The sequence below is a fragment of the Rutidosis leptorrhynchoides genome, chromosome 7 (assembly GCF_046630445.1).
Source record: "Rutidosis leptorrhynchoides isolate AG116_Rl617_1_P2 chromosome 7, CSIRO_AGI_Rlap_v1, whole genome shotgun sequence".
NCBI lineage: Eukaryota > Viridiplantae > Streptophyta > Magnoliopsida > Asterales > Asteraceae > Rutidosis > Rutidosis leptorrhynchoides.
In genome coordinates, this window is record NC_092339.1 from 78537975 (window position 1) to 78559016 (window position 21042).

Genomic DNA, 21042 nt, shown 5'->3' on the forward strand with positions numbered 1-21042 from the left:
TATTGTAATTAATTACAAATTGATCAAACCTTTTTGATAGGGAGTTAAGGATAAGATCGGTGGCTAACTCATTGGATATGTTTAGGTTAAGTCGGTTAGCACGATCGATAAGGCTTTTCATCTTGAGTACATAAGATGAAACCGATTGGGTATCGTCCATACGACAAGCATGTAGCGCCCGAACCGTTTCGAAGCGCTCGACACGCGCTTGTTGGAGGAACATCTCCTTCAATTGCGTTATCATGTCGTATGCACTATGGTGCTCGAAATCCTTTTGGAGTTCGGGTATCATAGTCCCAAGTATTAGGCATGAGATTTGAATGGAGTCGTGGCAATACTTATCGTAAGAGGCCATTGCCTCCACATCATTCTCATCCGGTTGATCGGGAATGGGGTCCTCAAGTACATACGCTTTATCCTCATGTTTGAGGACAATCCGAAGATTGCGGAACCAATCCATAAAGTTGGTATGGTTGAGTTTGTCTTTCTCTAAGAGAGACCTTAATGATAGGTGGTTTAGGTTAAGTGGTGCGTTTGGAATGTTGTTGTTGTTATTGGCGGCCATCTACAAAATTAACAAAGTTCGTTTAAGTATCGATTTTAATTTAACATTCAATACCCTTTAAATCAAATTGAATTATTAAATTCTAGAATCCAACGGTAAACCAAATTTCGGTTAGGTGACCTTCATCCCGCAATTTGATTTAGCTAGGTAGTCAATAAATGACAATTGCAATCCATTTGCAACTTCTAGAGTATGGGATCATGCAATCCTTTTGCATGGCATATTTATCCCATCAACGCCTATTTGTTCCTCATGCTTCGGTGACCCTAAGTTCATGATTCCCAAATCAAGTCGTCCTACTTGTATAGACTTGTAAATTTAACATACAAGTGGTTAGGTGACCTTTATCCCACAAGCATGTGAAATTTACCTTAATCATATTAGTTTGCTCATAACGGTTAGGTGACCTTTATCCCATCATGAGTTCCCTAATACTTTTAAGTGTCACACAATAGGATGGCGTTAAACTTGTTTACCTTGTTTGTAAAAGGGATTTTAAGTTTTCGTTAATTCTAGTTTGAGAAAACTTTTATGCCATACACCAACATGCATTTAGTGTATGGTACTTGTGAAAAACCAATTTCATGTCTTGTAATTGAGCCAATTACTTGATATAAACCATTTTATATACGTTATCCTTTTCATGTTCTTAATAACCATTTATTAAGGGTTTTGGTTGCTATTTTAATTTAACCATTTAAATTGCCGTTTTGCATGTACTTAGAACGTCTAATTTAACCAATTAAATTGTCGTTTTGTTTGTTGTTATCTTGTGATTAATTGTATCAACCAAACATGCAAAACAATAATCATACAAACAACCACACATGCAAAATAAGCGTGTTCACAATCTAGCCATTTTGGTGGACATTTGTTTAGCCGAAAACAAATGTCACCGGGTTAAGGGGTAATAATACAAAGTAGGAGATTACAATCTCCCACTTAACCTTGCATCCAAATGCTCCTTGTGTTCTTCAAGTCTTCATCATCTTGTTCTTCATTTTTACAAAATATGTATCCTAATACATTTTTATCTAGAAAATGAAATACAACCTATTCTATTTTACATACCAAATGTAAAACAAATTACATAGCCAAAATAATAATTATTACATGCCAATTGAATGAATAATATTACATACCAAATGAATATAACAAATCAACCAAATATAACATGCAATCAACACAAGGTCAAGGCTAGGATTGTGAACTTTAACATGCAACAAAATATGACCAAATGATAGAGCTCAAAACCCAATTTTGAACCCTAATAAATTCGGCCATAATGAAGTACCCACCCAAAACCAACAATTTTTGCATTATTCTTTCATGCATGTACTTAGAATGCAAATATAGTGGGTTTAAAACAATAATTCGAAGCATATTTCAACAACTTCGGCTCTAGATACCATTGTTGGGATTTAACAAGTTCATATATCTTAAAACCTTTTAAGAATCATAATAAACGGAAGCGTGTAATAATCAATTAAATTTGTTATCTTTAAACCAATTAAAGTTAAATCCCATCTTGGATCAAGTTGTGAATATTATGCTTACAAATTAACAAGAAAAGATAGAGTTTTATACCTCCTTAATACTAAGTTTAAGGGCTGTCCAAAATGGTAGTAGAATGATGAACAAAAGTGTAGAACTTCAAGCTTTTGATCCTCCAACACCACCCCTAAGTTAGCTAGACTTGGTAGCCTCAACACCCTTGTTAATCTAGCTTGAAACCTACTTCTTTGTGCTAAAAATTTCGGCCAGCAGCAACAATAAAAGATGATGATGAATGCTAGCTTCTAATGGTGAAACCTCAAGGGATTATACCCCAAACTTATAACCAACACCTTGTAAATTGGTTAGGATTTTGTTACACTAGAAAATGAGCTTCCAATAAACTCAAAGTCACCTCTCTCTTGCTTGAAGAATTCGGCCAGAATTGGAACAAGGAAGAAAGAGAGCTTATTTCTTCTTACTTGATGTTTGAATGCATGTGTGTATTATCTTTTGGTCAAGGAACAAGTACATTAGGCTTTGTGCATTTTGAAACTTACAAAAGTAGCATGGGTGGACCTCTTGGTCCTCACAAAAACCGTCCCCCCATGGGGATGTTTATAAAATTAGTCTTTTAAATTTATAAAACAAGTTCCACCATGTATATGTTACTTGTTCCAATTTAATTTCCATTTTATAAAACCTTTTATAAAATGTATCATAACACAACTATTAATCTTACAAATGATTAATACCATATCATATAAATTATCCAAATAATTTATCTCAAGTAATAATATTTTAGAAAACCGATTTTCTAAAGTCCAAGTGTCGCGTATTAATTTAACGACCTAATCGTTAAGATTAAATACATTTAAGGTGTTGGTAAGTTTGTTATTGGGTATGACCCGACTTGGATCATAACATGCTAGCCACGTTAATTTAATATGTCTCTCGGGCATACGAAATACCTTCATTTAGAACATTAAATTCATCTCAAGTCAACAACTTCATCAAAATGCTTAATCATATAATCCTTAACTTATATAATAATTACTTTCAAATCGAAATAACACCAAGTTAAGGTTCACATGTGTTTACCATAAGTAATGATTTGCATAACTTCAACTTAGAACACTTACTAGTTAACAAAGGTCAAAATCCCTAATTCAAGAACCCTAGAATTCAATAATTTATGTATTCATGTAATTCAACAAAGGTTCATGCGATTTTGTTAATGTATACTAGTAATCAAACTTCAAAATATCTCAATTGAATAATTTAATGGCCAAAAGTCCGAAACCCCTAAATTCATGAAGAACCCTAATTTCCAAAGTAAAGATTGAAGCAAATAATCATGAAATTAGAGCATGAATAAGGATTAGTAGCAACAATTTAAGCATATAACGACCAAAACATGAACATTCAAACATCCTCACACTAAGAACAAGCTAAATCTGATTTTTAGATTGAAGAACACAAGAATCATGAAGTGTTTAGGATTAATATTACCTTTCTCATGTTGATATTCGGATTTGATGCTCAAAGATGGGATTAATCGGTTCAATTAGTGAGTAGAGATTGAAATTTTGAGAGAGATTGAGATGGGATTCGGAGTAGTAGGTGAAAAAATGAGAAAAAATGATAAACTCCCGTATTTGTGCAAAAAAAATTGGGCAGAATCCAACATACAGACACAGATGCGGCGCATCTGCAGCAGATGCGGCGCATCTGGCTCAGATGCGGCGCATCTGAAGCTGATGCGGCGCATCAGATGGTCCAAAATTCAGATGCGGCGCATCTGGTCCAGATGCGGCGCATAACCCTTTCTCGGCGCATTCAAAATTCACGGGATTTTTCTTGTCTGCAGATGCGGTGCATCCATCACAGATGCGGCGCATCTGCCCCTGTTGCACTAGCTTTTGACGTTTTTTTCGCGTTTTAAACATTTCGGAAGGTCCTTAAATAACTTGGTTCTTATAATAACTTAGAAATCACTCAAAACACTCAAATATATTAAAATACGTACACGAGTGGGACTATATACATGTTGTGAAGTTTAACGAGTCGTTCACGCGACTCCGTCCCAAGCAAATTAGCGTTGGGGAATAGGGTGATGTCATCTTGAACTGTGGTGTCCACTCCATCGAAATAGAGTTTCAAGCGATGACCATTCACCTTGAAGGTATTTCCGTTTCCAAACAACTCAACATATCCCGATGGGAATGCTTGTTTCACCAAATAAGGTCCCGTCCATCGGGACTTCAACTTTTCGGGAGAAAATTTAAACCGTGAGTTAAAAACCAAAACCTTATCACCGGTTTTAAACTCTTTCACTTCTTTCAATCGGGCATCATGCCACCTTTTCGTTTTCTCCTTATACGAGCTCGAATTCTCGTACGCTTCTAACCTCAACTCTTCCAATTCATGCAATTACATGAATCAGTTTTCACCAGCCTTTTCCATGTCTAAATTACAAAGTTTTAATGCCCAGTACGCTCTATGTTCCACTTCAACCGGAAGATGGCATGCTTTACCGTATACAAATCTAAATGGTGTGGTACCGATTGGTGTTTTAAAAGCAGTCCTAAAGGCCCACAACGCATCATCTAACTTGCGTTGCCAAATCTTAGGGTTGTTATCAACCGTCTTCTCAAGTATGAGTTTCAAGGCACGATTTGTGTTCTCCACTTGACCACTCGTTTGCGGGTGGTACAGAGTAGAGAAACGATGAGTTACGCCATACTTCTTCAACACCTTTTCAAGAAGGTTGTTGGCAAAATGAGTTCCTCGATCGGATATGAGCGCTTTTGGGATTCCAAAGCGCGAGAAGAGATTTTTCAAGAAGTTCACCACCACCCTAGCATCATTCGTAGGTAAAGCTTTTGCTTCAGCCCACTTAGATACATAGTCAATGGCTACTAGGATGTATTTGCACTTATGGGAACTTGGAAATGGTCCCATGAAATCGATTCCCCAAATATCAAAGATTTCACAAACTTGGATGCCGGTTTGAGGCATCTCATCCTTTTTCGTGATGTTACCCGTTCGTTGGCATGCATTGCAAGTCCGAACAAAATTATGGGCATCTTTAAAGATCGTGGGCCAATAAAAGCCCGAGTCAAGGATTTTTCTTGCGGTGTGGTTTGGTCCAAAATGACCGCCGGTGGGCCCTTGATGGCAATGCTCGAGAATTTGTTGAGCCTCTTTTCCGTACACACAATGGCGAATCATTTGATCTGCACCAACACGGAATAGGTCGGGATGTTCCCAGAAATAGGACTTCAAATCCGCAAAGAATTTCTTCTTTTGTTGATAAGAAAGTCCTTTTTGAAGAATGCTTGAAGCAAGATAGTTTGCAAAATGGGCAAACCATGGGATTTCAGATTCCTTGTCAACCCTCATTAGAGATTCATCAGGAAATGTGTCCTTGATGATTGTATCATCAAGTTGTTCTAATTCGGGGTTTTCAAGTCGGGATAAATGATCGGCGGCTAGATTCTCGGCTCCTTTCTTATCACGTATCTCAATGTCAAATTCTTGAAGTAGAAGAACCCAACGTATGAGACGATGTTTTGCATCTAGTTTCGAGAATAAGTACCTAAGAGCCGAATGATCCGTGTAAACAATGGTTTTGGACAACACCAAATATGACCGAAATTTATCAAACGCATAAACAACCGCTAGGAGCTCTTTTTCCGTGGTGGTGTAATTAATTTGAGCTCCCGTTAGTGTTTTGCTCGCATAATAAATTGGACGAAAATGATTATCGGGTCGTTGTCCTAAGACAGCTCCTAAGGCATAGTCGCTCGCGTCACACATTAACTCAAAAGGCATACTCCAATCCGGAGACATGATAATGGGAGCTTGTGTGAGTTTTGACTTTAGAATGGAAAATGCATTCTCACAATTGGAATCGAAGTCAAATGGAGCATCCTTTTCAAGAAGTTTGGTCATTGGACGGGCAATTTTAGAGAAATCTTTGATAAATCGCCTATAAAATCCCGCATGACCAAGAAAGCTTCTAATTGCCTTGACATTCATCGGTATAGGTAGCTTAGAGATAACTTCAATTTTAGCTTTATCTACCTCTATTCCCGCACGAGATATTTTGTGACCAAGTACAATGCCCTCCTTCACCATGAAGTGGCATTTTTCCCAATTCAGGACCAAATTTGCTTTCTCACATCGGATAAGCATACGTTCAAGGTTAAAAAGACACGATTCAAAGGAGTCTCCAAACACGGAAAAGTCATCCATGAAGACTTCCATACAATCCTCTACCATATCATCAAAAATTGCCATCATGTACCTTTGAAAGGTTCCGGGTGCATTGCATAAACCAAATGGCATGCGGCGATAGGCAAAGGTCCCAAAAGGATAAGTGAATGTGGTCTTTTCTTGGTCGTTGGGATCATTTGGAATTTGGAAGTAACCGGAGAAACCATCTAGAAAGCAATAGTATTCTTTCCCCGCTAATCGTTCAATCATTTGATCAATAAAAGGTAACGGGAAATGATCTTTTCTAGTGGCATCATTGAGACGCCTGTAATCAATACAGACTCTCCAGCCGGTAACCGTTCTAGTTGGAACGAGTTCGTCTTTTTCATTTACAATAACGGTTGTACCCCCCTTTTTGGGTACTACTTGTACTGGACTAACCCAAGGACTATCGGAGATGGGGTAGATTAACCTGGCGTCAAGAAGCTTGACTACCTCCTTTTTAACAACCTCTTTCATGTTGGGATTTAGCCTGCGTTGTCTTTGTACTACTGGTTTGAAGTCATTTTCAAGGAGAATTTTATGTGTACAATAAGACGGGTTTATCCCTGGAATGTCGGTCGTTTTCCAGGCTATAGCCTTTTTATGGGTTTTCAAAACAGAGATTAACCTTTTCTTCTCGTTACCGGAAAGATGTGAAGCAATAATTACTGGCAATTGAGATGTACCTTCGAGGTAAGCATACTCCAAGTGTTTGGGTAGCTCCTTAAGCTCTAGTACGGGTGGTTCTTCCAAGGAATTCTTTATTCGGAATCTATCTTTATTTCCGATATCTTCAAATGATTCTTCTTCCTCAGGAAATTCTTCTTTCATGGTCTCATCATCCGTGACCACTTTCATCAACTCATCAAAATCCTCAATAATATTGAAATATTCACTTTCACTCATCGGGGCAAACCCCGAGGTATCAATTTCAAGTAGCTCCTGTAATTCATTCTCAACACAAAAGTTTATAACATCAATTTGAAAACAAGAGTCATCGGTGGAAGTGGGTCTTTTCATGGCTTTGTCAATATTACAAACTATTCTCTCGTCTCCCACACCTAGACTTAATTGTTCTTTTTGGACATTAATGATAGCATCTGCAGTGTTAAGGAAAGGACGTCCTAAAATGATAGGAACTTTTGTGTCCTCTTGCATTTCTAGAATAACAAAGTCGACGGGAAAGACAAGTGTGCCAACTTTTACAAGAATATCCTCGGCTATACCTATGGGAGTATCAAATGATTGGTTTGCTAATCGAATACCCATCCGGGTTGGTTTCAAATCTCCTAAGTCAAGTTTCAAGTATAACGAGTAAGGCATTAGGTTAACACTTGCACCTAGGTCGGCTAGCGCATCATACACTACCGAATCACCCATCATACATGGTATGATAAAACTACCCGGATCTCCCAATTTTGGAGGTACATTTTGCTTTTTCAAGATGGCCGAACACTCCTCATGGAGGAATGTGGCAGATACTTCTTGGTATTTTCCTTTCGAGGATATGAGATCTTTCAAAAACTTCCCGTAATGGGGCATACCCTTAAGAACCTCCGCGAGTGGCATGTTAATGCTGATTTGCTTGATCATATTCGCAAATTTCTGATATTGGCTCGCGAGTCTGTCTTTCTTCAACGCTTTTGGGTATGGAATAGGTGCCTTGTACACCTTCACTGGTGGTTCTTCACTTTTCTTCGATATGACCTCCGGTGGATCACCTTTATCTTGCTCTTTTTCAACATGCTCATCTACATCAACAGGCACCTGCAAAACAGAAGGAGACAAGGGAACTTGCGGGGACTTAAGGGTCTCCGGGTTAGTAGTTAAACCGCTTCTAGTGGTTATAGCATTTACATGCTCATTCCTTGTTTGATTGTTACTAGGATTCACTTGAGTATTTGAGGGGAGAGCACCAGGTGGTCTCTCTGCTAGTAACTGTGAGATCCTTCCAACATCCCTTTCTAAGTTTTGAATCGTAGCTTGTTGATTGCGAATTTGCTGAGTTTGAATTTCTGCATTTTGTTCGTGTTTAACCATAAAATCTCTCAACAGATCTTCTAAAACGGATTTCTTCTCAGGTTGTGGTTGTATAAGTGCTTGTGGTTGTGCTTGTGGTTGATTGTGTTGGAAATTATTTTGGTAAATTCGTGGGGGTTGATTACGATTATTTAGATGATTGTAACCCGGTGGTGTATTTCTTTGATTTTGATTCTGGAAATTTCGGTTATTTTGGTAACCTGCATTTCCTCCGTGGTAGTTGTTGTTTGAACTTGAAGGTCCTCCTATTTGATAACTGTTCACAGGAGGATATTTCCGGTTATTTGCTTCAACCGCCGGAAAGTCGTCAAAATTCATCTCACCTTTTCGCATGTAACCTAGGAAATTTGCTTGCTCTTCCATCGTCGTTTGGTCGCAATCTCGCGTGAGATGGGGACCTTGGCACAACTCGCACCCTACCCTGATAGCGTGCATTTCTTTGGTTACCTTCTCGATTTGCCTTGCTTGATTTGCCAATTGAACTTTTAATGCAGCGATTTCATCGTTGCTTTCGACATTAGCAACTGTTGATGATCTAGAGAATTCCATCTCCTGATGCCAATTATGAGAATGGGCTGCTATATCGGCAATTATCGTGTGAGCGTCTTCGGGCGTTTTTTTCATGATTGATCCTCCTGCTGCAACATCTATATCCTTCCGGGTAGCCACATTGACTCCTTTATAGAAAATTTGGACTTTTTGGAATGTATTCAACCCGTGTTGAGGACATACCCTAAGCATTTTATTAAATCGGGTCCAAGCTTCATAAAGAGTCTCGTTAGACTTTTGCTTGAAGTGATTTATGTCACTTTGCAATTTTGCTGCTTTCGAAGCGGGGAAGAATTCTGACAAAAATTTGTCCATCATATCATTCCAGTTTTCAATATAACCTTCCGGTAATGAGTCTAGCCAATCTCTTGCATCATCCTTTAGGGATCATGGAAAGATTTTTAGACATGAAACTTCATCGGAGACATCTTTGATTTTGAAAAGCTTGCAAATGCTTACAAACTTATGAAGATGCTCGTTAGCATCTTTATTTGGGGCCCCACCGAATTGGCATGTATTAGTCACCATGTGGAGAAATTGCCCCTTTATTTCAAAACCATCAGTCATCGTAGGTTGAACAATTGCGTGGCCTTGTCCTGTCCTTGTTGCCTTCATCAAAGCATCCATCGTTTGATTTGTAGCAGTCATCTCTTCCTCTTCTTTAATGACTGGCTCGATGATTGGTTGAAAAATTGGTTCAGAGTTAGAATCTAACGAAAGTGACTCTAAACCTTGAGCAAGAGATTCTACTTCTTGAGCTCTTAAGCGTTCATGAAGTTCTCTTTCAGGTTCAGGATATGAAGGAATTAAATTAGAGTTGGAAGAACGTAGATTCATGCACTAATACCTATCCTGCAATCACAACACCAAAAACAAACCAATTGCAAAAATACAAGCTTACAATAAAAAGTAACTTTTCTAGGAATTGAATTCCTACAAAAGGATTGAATAATTCAAAGTTTATTAAAATCTTTTAACAAAACCGCTCCCCGGCAGCGGCGCCAAAAAATTGATGTGTCAAGACGTAACCTTTAAAATGTAGACAATATGCTCAATAATTAACACATAATACAGGCAACTAAAACCCGATCATGTAGTAACTAGCAAGTAAATTGACCAGTTCGATCCACAGGGAGAAGTTTGTTTAAATGATTTTACCACAATTAATTATTCTAAAAAGGGGGTTTATATTTAAAGTTGTGTTTTTGTTTAACGAAACAGTAAATAAAAATAATAATTAACAAGAATGAGAATGCGGTGTTTACTTCTATGCTTGATAGATGACAGTGATTGTTCTTTTATAATTAAAACCGTTATGCGATAGTTAGAATAGAGTAGTTTATATCAATTTCACAATATCTATAAACTTAGGAACTATGTTTAATCAACAGGATTCTTTCTTGGTTAAATTCACATAAAACCTAGTTTACAAAGATCACTCTAAGTAAACTACATGATTGTAAAACCTAAATATCATCCAATTACCATCCTATATTCACATATAGGTGTCTAGATCACTAGGTGTTGAAGTACAAATTATAGCCTTTGATAAATTCACATAAATCAAGTCATAACTCGTATAATTGAACTAGAATATAAAGATAGTTACAACAATGGATTTCTTGAAAGAACATGGTGATTTAGATTGATTAACTAACTAGATTCAACTCGGTTAAACTCACGTGAAACCTTAATTACAACAATCACTTGAGGTAATTTCATAACTATGTTGCTTTGGAACTTATTCAATTACCGAATTAAACACATAACAAAATCACTTAAGTGTATGTATCTAATCGTCTAGATTACTAGATGTATTGAAGTATAGATTGTTTTCCTAGTTAACTCACATTAATAGGTTGCAATCTATATAATTGAAGTAATGATCTAAACATGCATAACAATGGTTCTTACGGTTGAACTAGATAATTAAATCAATCAAACATATGTATAACTAGCATAACATCAAAGTATAGAACAATCCCAAGCCATAAATCTTACATTGAAGCAAACACACAAGGCTTTTAGCCTAACATAATCATAGTAGAACTAATGAAACAGTAAATACAAGTTGAATTCATGTTAAAAAGATATAGAACAATAGTACCAATTGCGATAAACGATCCTAGCTTAAATTTAATTGTTGAAAGAGTGGAGATTAACTTGCAGCCTTCCTTGGACCTTGAAAATCGTCTTAAAACTGGGGGAGAACGTAGTAGTGAAGGTCTATCAAGTAAGTAACCATTTGCTTCATTAAATAGCCTCAAAAGTTAGGTATTTTGGCCAGAAAGTGACCAGATGCACCGCATCTCTTTGGGATGCACCGCATCTCTTTACGTTTAGTAGATTCCAGCTCGATTCTGCACTCAGGACTGTCGGCAGGGGGTCAGATGCGCCGCATCTAGGACAGATGCGCCGCATCTGGCTTGGATGCGCCGCATCCATCTCAGATGCGCCGCATCTGTTGCTATTTTGGCCCAGAAGTCTTCATGCTCCGCATCTGAAACTGTCGGGAGTTATTTGGTGTAAAGATGTGCCGCATCTAAGAGAGATGCGCCGCATTTGGACCTGTTTCAGTGGTTTCGGGCTGTTTTACGCATTCGATCTTCGTTTTAACTCTGTTTTCGCTGTTGGTCTTCATTTATTCATTCACAATGGACTTTTTACAAATGTACATGAATTACAATACATACGTATAACAATTACATACAAATGGAACAACATTGGATCGAAATAACGACAATAAACATGTATAATTTTGGCGTTATCAAACGTACAAGAGGTGGTGAACGTTTTGCTCGGTGCATTCACTGAATTTCCTATTAGTTATAAAAGATAAAAATTATATAAGTTATCAAATTAATAGACTTTTCTGCTTTTGCCCACATTTCGAATAGCCAATAGATGCAGTAGGGAGCCAGAACCCTTTAAATCGGAAGCTCACAACTCAGCCACTAACAAATCCAACTATTACTACGAAGCAGAAAATTTGGATGTCTATCAATTTAATCGCTTAAAATAATTTTTCGCTGAAATTTAAAGAAATTTTAGATAAGTCCTAAAAACTAGAGTGGCGAAAAATAAGAAAGAAAAAGAGCGCGTCGAAAAACGTCGAAAAATAATAAAAAAACGTAGCGCGTCGAAACTTAAAAAGGAACTAAAAACTAAGAATTAAAAGTTACGTCAAAAAATATTAAAGCTTAGAGAAATACTATATCCCAAAACGGCAATAACTTAAAAAGGTACTAAAAAATTAAAATGGCGTCGCAAAATTCTAAAGCATCTAAATCTTAGTTTAAAGAAAAAGCACTTAAGGGATTTTACGGCAAAGACTAAAAATCTAGAAATAAAAATAACTATGGCAAATACTATGTCTTAAAACTAAATACGAGCAAAAAATATAAATATTACGCTAAAACAAATAAAAAGATACAAAATATAAAAAGATATAAAAAGTGATCAAATTACTTATTTTTATAAAAATATTATTTTTATATTATTTATTTTATAAAACTATTAATTTTTATATTTAATTAAACTAATTAAACTTAATAATACAAATTAAATAAAAACTAAACTAATTAATAAAATACTAAACCCTAATTAGGGTTTTAATTATAATAATTATAATTAATTTTAAACCCTAAACTGGTCGGACTAAGTTACCAGACCAGTCAAATCACCTCATGCGATCGCATGAGGTGTTAGTTGATTTTCCATGCGATCGCATAGCTTGCGAATTCGGGCCAGACTTTGGGCTGCTACAGTGATTGGGCCGAGTGGTTTACTATTTAATTTTTTTTTCTGTTTTTAATATAAGTATTTATATAAAATAATAAAATACTTATATAAATTAAATAAAAACTTATAATTTAAAAACTAAAATAAAAATAAAAATACTTTATAATTTTAAAAATTTTAAATAAACTCTTAAAAATATAAAAATATAGATATATTTTTTTTTCTTTTTTAGCGTTGCGCTTTCGGCGTTTTAGTGTTCCCCGGCAGCGGCGCCAAAAATACTTGATGTGTGCGAGTTGTACTAGGAAATAATATTAATTTTACTACGAAATACTATTAAATACGATACAATTTTACACAAGATATTTATTTATTTATAGAATGGATATACCTAAACCTTGCTACAACACTTATAGGCAGTGTACCTAATTGTAGAGTAGTATAGTTTTTAGTAAGTCCGGTTCGTTCCACAGGGATCTTTTAAACAAGCTTAACGCTATATTTTTAACTTATAATTATAAAAATACAAAAATATATATAAGTATTATTATTATTATAAAAGGGGGTTTTTACCGTTTAATGACCGGTTTGTCGATTTTAAAATCTTAGTTGCAGTTAAAACCTAATGTAAAATATTAAAAATAAAAATAACTTAATTTAAAGTGTAAAGTAAATAACGATAATGAAATTGCGATAAATAAAATTGCGATAAAATAAAATTGCGATAATTAAAAAGTATGATAATTAAAAGTGCAATTAAATACGATGACAGTAAATAAAAGTGCGATAATTAAAAGTGCAATTAAATATGAAATAAAAGAATTATGCTTATTTAAACTTCCATAATCATGATGTTTGACGTGTTGATTTTTAGTTTATTCCCATGGGTTAATTGTCCTTTGTCCTGGATTATTCGATATGTCCATACGGATTTGTCCATAATAGTCCATCAGTCATAATCATAAAGTGCGAGTGTCTTCGTCAAATTATTCTTATTCCCGAAGTCAAATATTCTAACTAATTGGGGATTCGAATTGTAACAAGGTCTTAATACTTTGTTTAATGAATACACCAGGTTATCGACTGCGTGTAGTCCAAAGTTTTACTACTTTGTTAACAATTACACCAATTACCCTTGAATGTAATCCACCACTGTTTCAACAAGTCTATTAACTATTAATCCAGTTCCGTGTCCGGTATAATGAACAATTATTGGTATTTATAGATATCCCGCCCACCGTGCCCAGTCAAGCGTATGTGGTTATATATAAATACGTCAAATTATAAGTCTATATATTAATTTAACGAGGTATCATTTAGTTAATATAAAACCCATTAATAGCCCATAGTCTAATTTCCACAAGTGTCGTTCTTTTATCCAAACCCCAATTATGGTACAAAGCCTAATTACCCAATTTTAATATTTAGCCCAACATCACGATTATTTCGGCATTAAATAAGCATAATAATAACTTAGCTACGAGACATTAATTTAAAAATAACATTAACCATAACTTACAGTGATTAAAAATAGCGTAGCGTTACACGGACAGAATTTCGACTTACACCCTTACAACATTCGCTAACATACCCTTATTATTAGAAATTAAAATTAAAATTAAAATTAATATATATATATATATATATATATATATATATATATATATATATATATATATATATATATATATATACACGTTTATAGATAGAGAGATAAGATGGATATATCAGTCGACCAGAGCATGCTTTTATAGGAATGTGGCCTGGTACTATTCACCATGCGATCGCATGGCTTTATAACTGCCAGGCCATGCGATCGCATGGCCTGCTTTTCCAGCTCACATGAGCTTGTTTCTTCTGCCGACGGATTTTAAATATAATATATAATATATAAATAATTTTAAGAATTATTTAAATATTATATTATATTTATGTGCATATTTGACTTGTAATTTTTAGTCCGTTGCGTCGAGCGTTGAGAGTTGACTCTGGTCCCGGTTCCGGATTTTTGAACGTCCTTGCGTACAATTTAATATCTTGTACTTTGCGTTTCACGTCTTGTACTCTTGTAATTTTGAAACGTTTCTCATCAACAATTGGAACCACTTTGATTGTATTTTGTACTTTTGAGCTTTTTGGTCGTTTGCGTCTTTAATTCGTCGAATCTGTCTTTTGTCTTCACCTTTTATTATTTAAAAGAATATCACTTGTAAATAGAATAATTGCAACTAAAAGCTTGTTTTTCTTGAGGGATAATGCTATGAAATATATGTTCGTTTTTAGCATTATCAACAATTCATTCCAAATCGTACTCTTACCACAATCGACCAACGTAGGTCTCAACGCTGGCTCCGAATCCATACGAGCATCGTCCCATATCAATACACTAGAATATCTTCGTGCGAGAGTACAACCCCCCCCCCCCCCCCCCCCCCCCCGGCACTTAGAACTCCGTTCCATAACCACATCATCGAGATAAAGGTATCCCATGATATACACTTCACAATACCTTGCCCTATCCTTGAGCACACAAAGGATTTTAACCTATCCTTAAACACTTCGAACGAAGAGTTTACCACAATTACACAAACTTTAATCTTGCAATCCTTCGATTGCTCTAGCTTGTCAAATTTCCACCTAGTCACTCATGTACCTAAGGGTTTCTCTCCGGTACCCTAAGTACAATGTGACCGCAACACCATCGGAGTCGAATACCACGCTAGTAGGTATGAAAGAGGCACCAAACATCGCGTCATGTAGACTCCATTACCAACACACATCGAGATCAAACACTCGATCTTTAGAGTTTTAAACCACCCGTCGAACCTCATGGTTCATCAACTTCAACAAGAAAGCAAACACGCGCTTAACACCCGAACACCAAAGCCCATTCCCATGGCTTGGTAGAAACATTTCCTGAAGACTAAGGAATGCTTGGTTGCACCAAGTCTTACGCCCTTCATCCGTCAATCCATACACCACCATAGGGTAATTCCATTAGGAATGTCACCCCTAACAATAATATGCATAACACGATGCAATTAACAAATCCGAACTCAATCGGCACATGATAAATAACCAAAGGACATATTCATTAAGACGAAAAGTACCTTAACGTCTTCTCGTCACACCCGTCCCCGCTAACTCGGGACACTCCGACTTACGATGTCCTTCTTCTTGGCAATTGAAGCACGCCGTGCCATCACCCTTTGGCACCGAACATTCCCAAGACTTGTGACCCCTCAAGCCACAATTGTAACACCTAGACGCACTAGAATCCGATATACTCGTCCGTGTACCACCCGTGCTCACACTTGCACCTTTAGTTCCCTTACTTGGAGCACCATACGAAATAACCCTTCTCTTACTTGAAGATTCACTAACCACCGATCGCGAATACGACTCGAAACCTCTAGCCACGGCGAATAATTCCACAAACGATTTCGCGTGAACTCTGCTGATTTTGTTCTTCAAGTCATCATTCAAAGTTCGATAGAAATCCTCCATCAACAAATGATCATTTCCCATATACTCCGGGCAAAAACGAGCCTTCACCATAAAGGTCGTCTTGGGAGTATTCAAATCCATAGAACCCTGTTGAAAATTTCGCAACTCCTTACGCAAATCCGACAAATCGGCTCGAGTCCGGAACTCCTCGAAGAATTTCTTCTTAAACTCGTCCCACGATAACGCCATAAACGGTTCACCACCGACAAGATCAATCTTACCATCCAACCAATCCTTCGATCTACCCCGCAACAAGCTAGCAGTGAGTCTTGTCCTCTTCTCGGGAGGGAAATCAATAGTACAAAAACACCCTTCGACATCCGAGATCCATGTTGTGCTAACCAAAGGACCCGGTTTCCCGTCATACATCGGGGGTTTAGTCCTCATGAAGCTCTTAAGACAACGCTCCATTTCACTACTACTCCGAAATTCGGAATACTTCCTATCCATTTCTTCTCGAAACGCACTCATTTGCTCCGCAACGGCGGCCGCAACTCTAGCGTTAAACTCCTCATCATTCGTCTCGATCTCGTTTCGCGTCGTCATTCTAAAGAATGCAAAACGATTAGTCCACGAACATATAAAACCACACGCACAACACCGCCCCATCTTGCTCAACACTCATCGTACATCACTTGTTAGACACGATTTGCACCCGTAATAAGGCACCAAAAATTCTACGAGATATAAACATACGCAAGAATTATATCACAACACAAGCCAAAATCCTAGTTACTTCACCTACACGCTAAGGCACCAACCAAGTTCCCATTCCGACCCGTTCACCTGCAAGTCCCGCAACAAATAAACACACACAAAAGTCTAAATCTATGCACCTATCTCAAGTCACCTAAATCCTTTAGACCATGCTCTGATGCCACTTGTAACGACCCAACCCGTTATCCAACCGAACACGCAGCAAGAAATTTTTTTTTTTATATAACAAAGGGGCGTGCAGCGCGCAGCCCCCCTATGTGCGCGGCGCGCACAAGCCATTTCAGGTTCTGTCCGAAATTTCCATTTTTCGTTTAAAGATCTTCCCTTCCCGACACTTTTAGACTAAACGCTTTTCACAACATTTTATATTTGGTAAAACTAACACGTTCCAATAATAAAACGAGTTTTACGACACCGGGCCCACATCGGCCATTTTACGACTTTCGTACAAAATACAAGTTTTCGACCACATGATTTTAACACAAAATAAAGACCGAGCATGGTGATTGGGGATCCGCCACCTAATCCTAATCAAATCCAAAAGCACCTCTTCTAAGCAACTACGCAAGTCCACTTGTCCCCACGCTTACCCGAGCCACCGCATCCATGCATATCTATAAAAATGTAAACAACGAGAGGGTAAGCTAACGCTTAGTGAGTGAGAATATACTACATACATATATATGCATAAAATGGACACGCCACACAAATAATCAGATAACGCATGCCGGAGCATCCAAGTATAAGGCGAACTAAACTAAGCATACCGTACGAGCGCTATACAACAAGCTAAGAAGTCAACAGAGTAAGTTCACCATCGACGATATGAACAACACCAACAAGCTACACCCGGAGGGTTAGCTACATCACAACGATACAACAATATATATATATACCGCCCAAGGTTAACCCCTTAACCCAATACCAAATGAAGATTGGCCGAACTACACGAGCCTTAGTAAATCCGCAACCACACGAGACTACTATCTTCAATATCACAACAACATCGAGGTTGGCCGAACTACACAAGCCTTAGTGAATCCGCAACCACACGAGATCACTACCTCAATAAAATGACCGAACTACACGCGTCATCGTGAATCCGCATCCACACGTGATTTACTCCCCAAATCAAAACCCACTGTCCCGGGATTATAAAATCCACATCATCGGGGTCATCCAATTCACAACTCAATACCAACCCTTCGCCATTGGGGTATTATAATCCATCACAAGCATATGTGATAATGTACACACAAAGTGTGCATCTCGCCCAAAGGTGGTCAACCAAAACGCACAATCGTGCCAATTGGACCTATTACACAAGTCCATCAAATCCACTATATGTGAAGTGAGCTCTATAGCCGAGATTCACTTCACGCGACCCGCACACATCCTACACGTACACATGCACATAGCATATTAACACTCACCTTGTCGTCTTGATGAATGCTACCGAATAATCCGCAACTCGCCAATGGAAAGTACCTATTCCATTATCACAATACAAACAACACAATTAGGGTGGACTTACAAACCAACCCAATTGATACTTAGTTCAATTTCGACCAATTGCACTTTCAAGCACGAAACGCCCCCCAAACTAACCAATAATCACTAACGCTAGTGACAATGGTCCTAATATGCCAATTTAACCCAATCATAAGTGTTAAACACTTATCATTCTCAAAATCACCCATAAACCCTAATTTTGACTCATTTCAAAATTAGTCTTTCAAATACTCCAAAATGGGTTCCAACACTTCCATAATCACCAAACCTAGTGATTAACCCAATTCCAAGTCCTAAATCATTTTCAAGTCGGTTTCCAACCCAAAACCCACCAACAACAACAACAACAACAAACCCGATTACTAGCAACACTAAACTCACTTCATGAGTTTAAATGGGTTTCTCAACAATTTAAGTTCAAACCCTAACTTGAATATCAAAATCAAACAATGAAATTCGGTGTTAGAACTTACCACAACTACCAAAACGTAGATAGGAACGAGGTGAACAATTTTAACACTCGAGCTTTTGATCAATTTGAGCTTCTTCTTCTCCAAAACCCCAAATCTCTCTCTAGAACTCTCTCTCTCTCTCTCTCTAAAATAGTTTAGAGTGTTTGTGGATGTGAAAGTGATCCAAAGTTGGATCCAATCCAGCTGATAAGGCCTCAGATTCGGCCTCAAGTGAAATGACCAAAAAGCCCCTCATTTAACTCTAATTGGAAAAATCATAAATTTGTCGCCAGGTAGTGTGCACGGCGCGCACGATGTTCAATCAGTCTGTCAGCTTTTAAACTTATACCACGCTTCACACACTTGATGTACACCAATAATACTCTATGTACAATAAATATTAGGGTCTTACACTTAGTCAAAAGGTTCACTGATTGCTTAAGCTAATCTGAAAGATGAGATTAAGAGATGCTGGTGTAGTAACTCTATATAACTAAAAGCAGGGAGGGAGGAAAACAAACAACCATTACTACCATGATCCACAACCAACATCAATGAGAAAACAAACAAACCATTAGTAGAACTAAAAGCCTAAAATGACGAGCATGCATGAAGAGACTTAAGAATTAGGATGAACACGTTCTGATAACAAAATCCACGGGCAACTATTCGAACATCTATATAAGTGTGTTTGAACCTATTTATGTTCTAACACTGTAAATATTCAAATTAATGAAGCCAAAATCAGGATTTTCCAGTGAATTTGCGGACGACCCAGGAAAATTTGGTGACCCGAACGAGTAGAGATTTGAGAAACTGCCCTCATTAGGATTGAGATTTTAGTTAGACATCATTAGGAGATGTTTTAGATAATGAAAGAAATGTGTTAGTTTTTTGTAGAAAAAAATGTGTAGAAGTGGGTTGAATTTATAGAGATATAATGGTTTATAATATTTATTTTAATATAATTAATAAAGAAAATGAGTCGTTTGATTTTTGAAATGGGGCAACGGATAGTTGCTGAATCCAAATCAAAAGAGGACACAAAAGAGGACACGCACACACACACACGCTACCATCACTCTGTCCCATCGCGCCGCCCAATTTTGAGCTCCATCATGCCACATAGTGGCACTATGGTGGTGTGATGATGGTGTTTTGGTGGCAATAACGATGCGTTACAAGCAGTCTTATACGGAGTACACAAATATAACAACTTTGAGTCTGAATATTACTCCGTATTACTTCCCCCGTCCCATTACAAGTGTTCACTTACTTTTGCACACAGTTTTAGAAAATCTCATTAACTTCATTCTCCACCAATCAGAAATCTTCTATCTTCAGAATAACCTCTTCTCATTGGTTGAAACACAAAGTGAACACTTGTAATTGGACATCCCAAAATGAAAATGTGGACACTTGTGGTGGGACAGATGGAGTATTTTGATAATTAAATATGAGGAAAGTAGGAAACTTAAAGGTAATTTCAATTATGTCCAGAAAATGAAAGGTAAAGGTTCTTTGACAGCAAATATAGAGTGACATCTCTTATATGGTTGGATGTAGATAAAAATGTCAATTTTGAGAAATATTAGGCCGGCCTTCGTTAAGATGCCAGTTGCTTATTAATAACAATAAGACCAAACTTTTAAGAGAATAAATAAAACTAAAATTATACTGTAAATATGTAAAGATAAGCAATGTATATTTCATATTTCATAATAAATAAATAAAAAAAATCTTATAGTTGTTTAGTCAAGGATATGAATGACAATGATGGATACGATTAGATTCACCAAAAATACCGATTTACCCCTCCAACAACGTTAATGTTTGAACATGGGCTCTACTAACATGGTGGCGCAATGATATAACTTTAATTGGTGTGTTCTAAAATAAATATTAACATTTTCATTTTAATTTCACTTTCACTATTTCTAAAAAAGAATAAATGTTCACTCTTTTAAGAAAACAACTGACCTTAACTTTTTACGTTTTGTTTTATAAATTATGTCTAACAACAACATTTGACAAATTTGACTCTTAGTATAAAGAATGCTCATATTTTATTTAAACTCGTATGTCAGATATGAATGAAACATCATTTAGAGAGGAAGTGACCGTTAATTTTAACAATTAATAGGAGTTAGAAGTGGTCTTTCCCTTTAAAATTTTGGTAAGTAGTTAAACTTGCAGTCATCT